Below are 6,137 nucleotides of genomic sequence, written 5' to 3' on the forward strand. Positions count from 1 at the left end.
CTTTCTGGGGAAAAGTATTTAGCTTTACAAATAAATTCAAAATGTACATTTTACATATGAATTGCAGAATACATGTAAACCTTGTATTGCCACATAATCTTTGATTTTGTGGAAAACCATAAAAATGATGTACGTTTTCAATATATGGACATCAAAACTACACGGTTCACTTTTTTTCTTTTTCTTTTTCTTTTTTTTTTTTTTTCGTTTTTACGTTTTCCTTTTCTGGCAACTTTGGGTGCACTTTTCCGTTTTGGTTTTCCCAAAGGGGATTTTCCACAAATCCCAAAGCTGCACCTCTGTCCAGCTTGCCGGCCATTTTCTTGTCTCTTATTTCCCTGACTCTGTTCACGGATACCCTGATTCTTTCCAATTCCTGCTTTACTGGATGTTCGTAGAATAAAAACTCCCTGAGTTGCCAAATCAACCCCAAACGCTGAATTGCATGTGTAAGCAGAAGCGAAATCCACTTTTGCTTGTTGAAGGGGGCCCAACCTCTGCAACAACTCGTTTCTAGAAACAGACATCATGGTCTTCAGCATCTCATCCACACACCAATGGAATTCTCAAATGTGGATAAATACTCATGAATTTCCACTGGCTCGTCTTCCTCAATTTCTCCCCTGCCATCGTGACCACCTTGTTGGCCTTCTACTCCTGTCTCCGGGAGATGAAGTGTGATAGATTTCTTTAAGGGAGAAACTGGGGTGAAGAAGCCTGGGGCCCTTGAGAACTTCCTGCCTTCAAAGAAAAAGCTCGGGGTGTGACAAGTACACAGGGTCGGTGGTGAGCTTTGTTTCCTGTTCCCCGTCAGCCTGTTTCCGCCCCAGATGGTTGCTCGAGGGGTCTCTGAGCCCCTCAAGAGTCCACAGTGGGGAGGATGCTCAAAGCTCCAATGACTCTCCAGAGTTGAGGGGCGAAGGTGGGAGGGGAAGGGCCGGGCAGGGAAGGAAAGAGGGGTAGAGGAGGTAGCAGTGTGGAAGGGGGGGCAGATCAACACATTCAAGAGAGCTGAAGAGCCTAAGATGTGCCTTCAACATAAAAAAGGGAGGAGGGGAGAAGATGGCGACGGCCTGGAGCACGAGACTCTTGATCTGCAGTCATGAGGGCAAGCCCGACATAGAACTTACTTTAAAAAAATTAGCATGAGACTTTAAAAAATTATCCATAAAACAAGGAAAACTGATGAGGAGGCAGACACTTTAGAGGAGCAAGTTGGGGAGCTCCTAAGTCCGGTTGTCTCTGTGTCTGTTGAAGTTCGCCTTATGTTTAAGGAAACCTTTGCCTTTGGGGTGGCTGGGTGGCCCAATCAGTTGAGCATCTGACTGCAGATCTCGTCGTGATCTCACGGTCTGGTCCGTGGGTTTGAGCCCCTCCTCGGGCACGCTGCTGTCAGCGCAGTGCAGAGCCTGCTTCGCATCTTCTGTCCCCCTCTCTCTGCCTCTCCCCGACTCCCACTCTCTCTCTCACTCAAAAATAAATAAACATCTAAAAAATAAAGACTACCGGGGCGCCTGGGTGGCGCAGTCGGTTAAGCGTCCGACATCAGCCAGGTCACGATCTCGCGGTCCGTGAGTTCGAGCCCCGCATCAGGCTCTGGGCTGATGGCTCAGAGCCTGGAGCCTGTTTCCGATTCTGTGTCTCCCTCTCTCTCTGCCCCTCCCCCGTTCATGCTCTGTCTCTCTCTGTCCCAAAAATAAATAAACGTTGAAAAAAAAAATTTTTTTTAATAAAAAATAAAAAAAAAATAAAGACTACCTATACCTCAGTATTAAGAAGATAAGCGAAAGAAAAATAGGAAGAAAGAGAGAAAGGGAAGGAGAGAGAAAAATAAAACCTCTGGCTTTTCTGAAGATCTTCAGCCGCACTGGTGCCCCAAAGGTGAAGCATGTAGCCGGCAGCAGCACAGCAGAGAGGAGGAGAGTCTCTTGTCTCTTGTCCAGAGATGGTTAAAACGAAGAGATCATGTTTCAAAATTCTAAAAATGTCTCTTGATGCCTTTCTCCCACTCATAAGCTCCAGCATAGGGCATAGTGGAAATCCCCTCAGAGCACGTGGGAGCTTGAAAGTCGCAGGAAATGGTTCCAGAGCAACCGTTTCTTGGGAAATCACCCATCCTTACCCCAGAGAGCCAGATGGGGCTCTTTAGACTGCCATCATTCTGGAGTCAAGGGTACCTTTGGGAATCACATTAAGAGACTGGATTTCTTCCCACAGTTTTTGGCGCTCATGCAGCCCTGAGCCGAGGGACCCACGATGGGCTCGGCAGCCCTGGGCTTCTTGAACTGACCTTCCCTTTATCGAGGAGTCTTTGCCTCTGGGGTCCACAGCGCCCCGGCATTCCTGCAGCTGGTGGCCTGAGACACCTTCCTGTTGGGGGCTGCCCTCCCAGGGACACGTGGGCAGGGATGAAGGGACGTGATGAATCTGAAGTCCCAGAGGAAGGAGCCTGACTCAGGACAGACCACGGAGGGGACAGGGTGTGAGGGGAACAACCACCCAGTGGGAACATCTCTCCTGAGGCTCCCCTGGGGATGGGCAGCCCGCATTGTTCTGGCTCTTTGGCCTCATCGTTCAAAAGGAGACATTTAACCATCAGAGCAGAGATATCATTTTGATGTGGATGACCTACCACCCCAGGGACATCTGAACTTGTCACGCAGCCCCACTGCAGCTCGAACAAGGCAATTATTATTCTAGCCCTGATAGTCACACTATGAGCACAACCAGTTCTGGCTCCCTCCCGTCGGATGTTCTTTCCTGTAGTGGTGACCACTACAGGTCACCTTTGATAAGCCCTTTGTGCTGTGTGTTCTGTCTCAGAGTGTTCCCAGGAAAGCCCTGGCTTCTCTGTCAGGCACTACGCAGGGGAGGTCTCTCTGGAACAGCACCAGCTCCCCTGGACGGAACCCCAATCATCTCTGCCCAACGTGCTGGGAGGCTACTTAGTGATTTTTCACTTCCCTTTGAAAAAATGGGGAACTCAGTTGCTTTCTTCCCCATCACCAGGACACACAAACCCTTTCCCTTCCCTGTCTGGGTAATATTTTCCTAATGCCTATCTCTAGTGTAGATGTTTCTCTATCTCTTTAATGCTATTCCTATTTGACCAGAATAATTATGATCACCCAGGCCCCCACCTTGGACTGTGGAGTCAAGAATGCGTATCTGAAGTACATTAGGGCTGGAGAACATTCTTGCAGTGACCTGGGCGGAGAGGGTGAAGGGGTGGAGACGCTTAGAGACCTATGAGGACACAGAGTACCAAACACTAAACTCCTCCTCCCATCTTTCCAGATTACTCTGTGGTGCTGTCGCCCTCTGGTGCCTACAGTACGTAGTGCGGCCCTCGGTTGCCTCATTCCTGTCTGTCCCAAAGGAGCCCATCAATCTGTGGTCAGTCTTCGGGGCAGAACAGCTACAAAACTGGCCGGACCCAATGTAAAGTGAAAATGCACGGCTCCTTGGTCAAAGTAATTGAGAATTTCAGGATGTCAGAAGCACACGATGATGCCTAGCACAAGGTAAAATTTTTTTTCTATTAATCTCTGCACCCAACGTGGGGCTCGAACTCATAATCCCAAATTCAATAGTCACATGTTCTTCGAAGTGACACACCCCGGCGCCCAGCGCAGGGCGCTTGTAAATCACTGCAGGATTGCCCAGATTGCAGCCGGTGAGGCCAGCCCTGCCTTACTGGACCAATGCCTGTATTCATCCTCCATGTGACTATCACAGCAACTCAAGCCATACAAAACTTACAGAAATGGGGAGCCCGGAGAGTATCTGTCTTTTCATCTCTAATGAGACGATTTTCTCTCTTTTAAAAATTTCACCCGCCATTTTGCTCTGGCCGAATCAATGACCCAACTGGACGTGATCCTAGCTTTGAAAATAAAAAATGAATGAAACACACTGATTATATAAAAAGCCTCTAGCCACCCAAACCCTGCACCTCGTGTACTTCTTCGTGTCCGACAGACTAGACCAGTTATAGGATCAGGGCAGCTTCATGGGAAAGCACCTCCAAGCTGCGGTGACCTCCCACGTGCGCAGACTGGCATGTCCCATCCGACCACACCTTGCGGTGGTCATGGGGTTCGGGGAGAAACGGTGTGGACTGTGCCCGGTCAGGGCTCTGTGGTAGGAATTCAGAAATAATGCAGAGCTTCCTGATCCATGTCAATGCTCCTGCACAGAGGACAGGAGCTGGGGGTTCTGGTGGTGGTCCGGATTGAGCCACAAGGGGGCGCACAGATCTCGCTCAGACCCCACACCTGCCAATCAGGAGTCTGCTCACATGTAGGTATAGCCCACCCCACCTGTCCCCCCCACAGAGTCCAGAGGTCGACAGGTGAAAAGGCTCCCTCCTTTATTTTTTTTTTTTTATTTTTTTAATCTTTTTAAATTTACATCCAAGTTAGTTGGCATATGTGCTATAATGATTTCAGGCATAGATGCCAGTGATTCATCCTCTATGTTCATCCTCTATGAACACCCAGTGCTCATCCCAACAAGTGTCCTCCCTGATGCCCCTTACCCGTTTAGCCCATCTCCCTCCCTCCAACACCCCACCAGTAACCCTCAGTCTGTTCTCTGTATTTAAGAGTCTCTTATGTTTTGCCCCCTCCTTGTTTTTATATTACTCTTGTTTCCCTTCCCTTATGTTCATCTGTCTTGTATCTTAAATTCCTCATATGAGTGAAGTCGCATGATATTTTTCTTTCTCTGCCCGGCTAATTTCGCTTAGCATATTACTCTCTAGTTCCAACGACGTAGTTGCACATGGCAAGATTTCATTCTTTTTCATTGCCGAGTAATACTCCATTGAATATATATACCACAACTTCTTTATCCAGTCATCCGTCGGTGGACATTTGGGCTCTTTCTATACTTTGGCTACTGTTGATAGTGCTGTTATAAACATTGGGGTGCATGTGCGCCTTCGAATCAGCACACCTGTATCCAAAAGGCCCCCTCCTTTAATGACGGAGCATCAGAGGCTCCTGTGGTTCCGAGAGGGGTCCGGAGTTGGAGGACAGGATGCTGTCAGCTCGCAGGTGGTGGGAACCAGACCCCAACACTGGCCAGCCCCCAACTAAGTTAACTAGGTCCATTTTAGGGGCATCATAGTTAAGGAATGATGCCAAGGTATATGATGCTGAAGATAAAGAGGAATTCCTATCATATCATCTTCTTCTTAACAAGATATTTCTTCCAAATGAAGGTATGACTTTGATTCATGGCTAACATGCCTCTCAGGATGCTGAGAACATCAGAGAACGTGTCTAATGACATCACATGTCGATTTGCGGTCATGTATGTTTTTGCATCCCAATGTCTACAGAATTTCCCTCAGCCAACCTGGCAATATAACCCAGTGGTGTCCTGATTTGTGGTTACACCCTTGGCAAAAACCAGTCTTCCAGCTGCTGAGCCAGGGGCAGCCATAAGTTCTTCCCCTCTAAATATGCCTCCTTCTGGACCTGAATGTGCCCTTTGTCCAAGCTGAGCCCTCCTGTCTCCTGTCCAGGGCCCTGTTTGCTCTTCCAGCAGCAGGAACCATCCACCAGAGGGCACTGACGCTCCTGCCTGAACTCCTGCTGACCATTTCCATCTCCTGACCAATGCAGGTGTTTTCACTGCCACAACACCCAACCCTCCAATACACTTTAGATTTGCTCACGGTGAAGTTCCTAGACGGCAATCAGGGACCCTGGAGAAGAACCTTACGGTGGCAGATGTGACACAGTGGACTTGTAACCAGAAGCAACCCCAGGCCCACGGCGTTGGAGAGGGGGTGGTGCCAGGGACAGTGGCTGGACACTCAGGGCCCAGATGTTATTATGGGGGTATGGCTGTGCTTGCCGGGTGGAGAAGGCCTCAGAGAGAGGAGATGGTGGAACCTGAGTGTGGTAGGCAATAGTGTGACCCCCAAAGATATTCACACCCTGCTCCTAAGCCTGTGAACATGGGACTGGGCATAGCAACAGGGAATTAAAGCTGTTAATAGGCTAGACCTTAAATAGGGAGATTATATTGGGGGAGATATTTGTGTCAGGCTTCTAATCTGACTGTAACATAAGACTCTAAGATTAACAAATTGTTTTTCTTTAAGCATTTTCCTTTTTAATATT

The 6,137-nt window shown here is 48.5% G+C and overlaps 1 pseudogene; it reads right to left on the reverse strand.

Moving 5' to 3' along the window:
- Positions 1-206: 206 nt before the first annotated feature.
- Positions 207-4,095, reverse strand: LOC123578510 (annotated as a pseudogene).
- Positions 4,096-6,137: the final 2,042 nt, after the last annotated feature.

The sequence above is a fragment of the Leopardus geoffroyi genome, chromosome E2, assembly GCF_018350155.1.
Source record: "Leopardus geoffroyi isolate Oge1 chromosome E2, O.geoffroyi_Oge1_pat1.0, whole genome shotgun sequence".
Classification (NCBI taxonomy): domain Eukaryota; kingdom Metazoa; phylum Chordata; class Mammalia; order Carnivora; family Felidae; genus Leopardus; species Leopardus geoffroyi.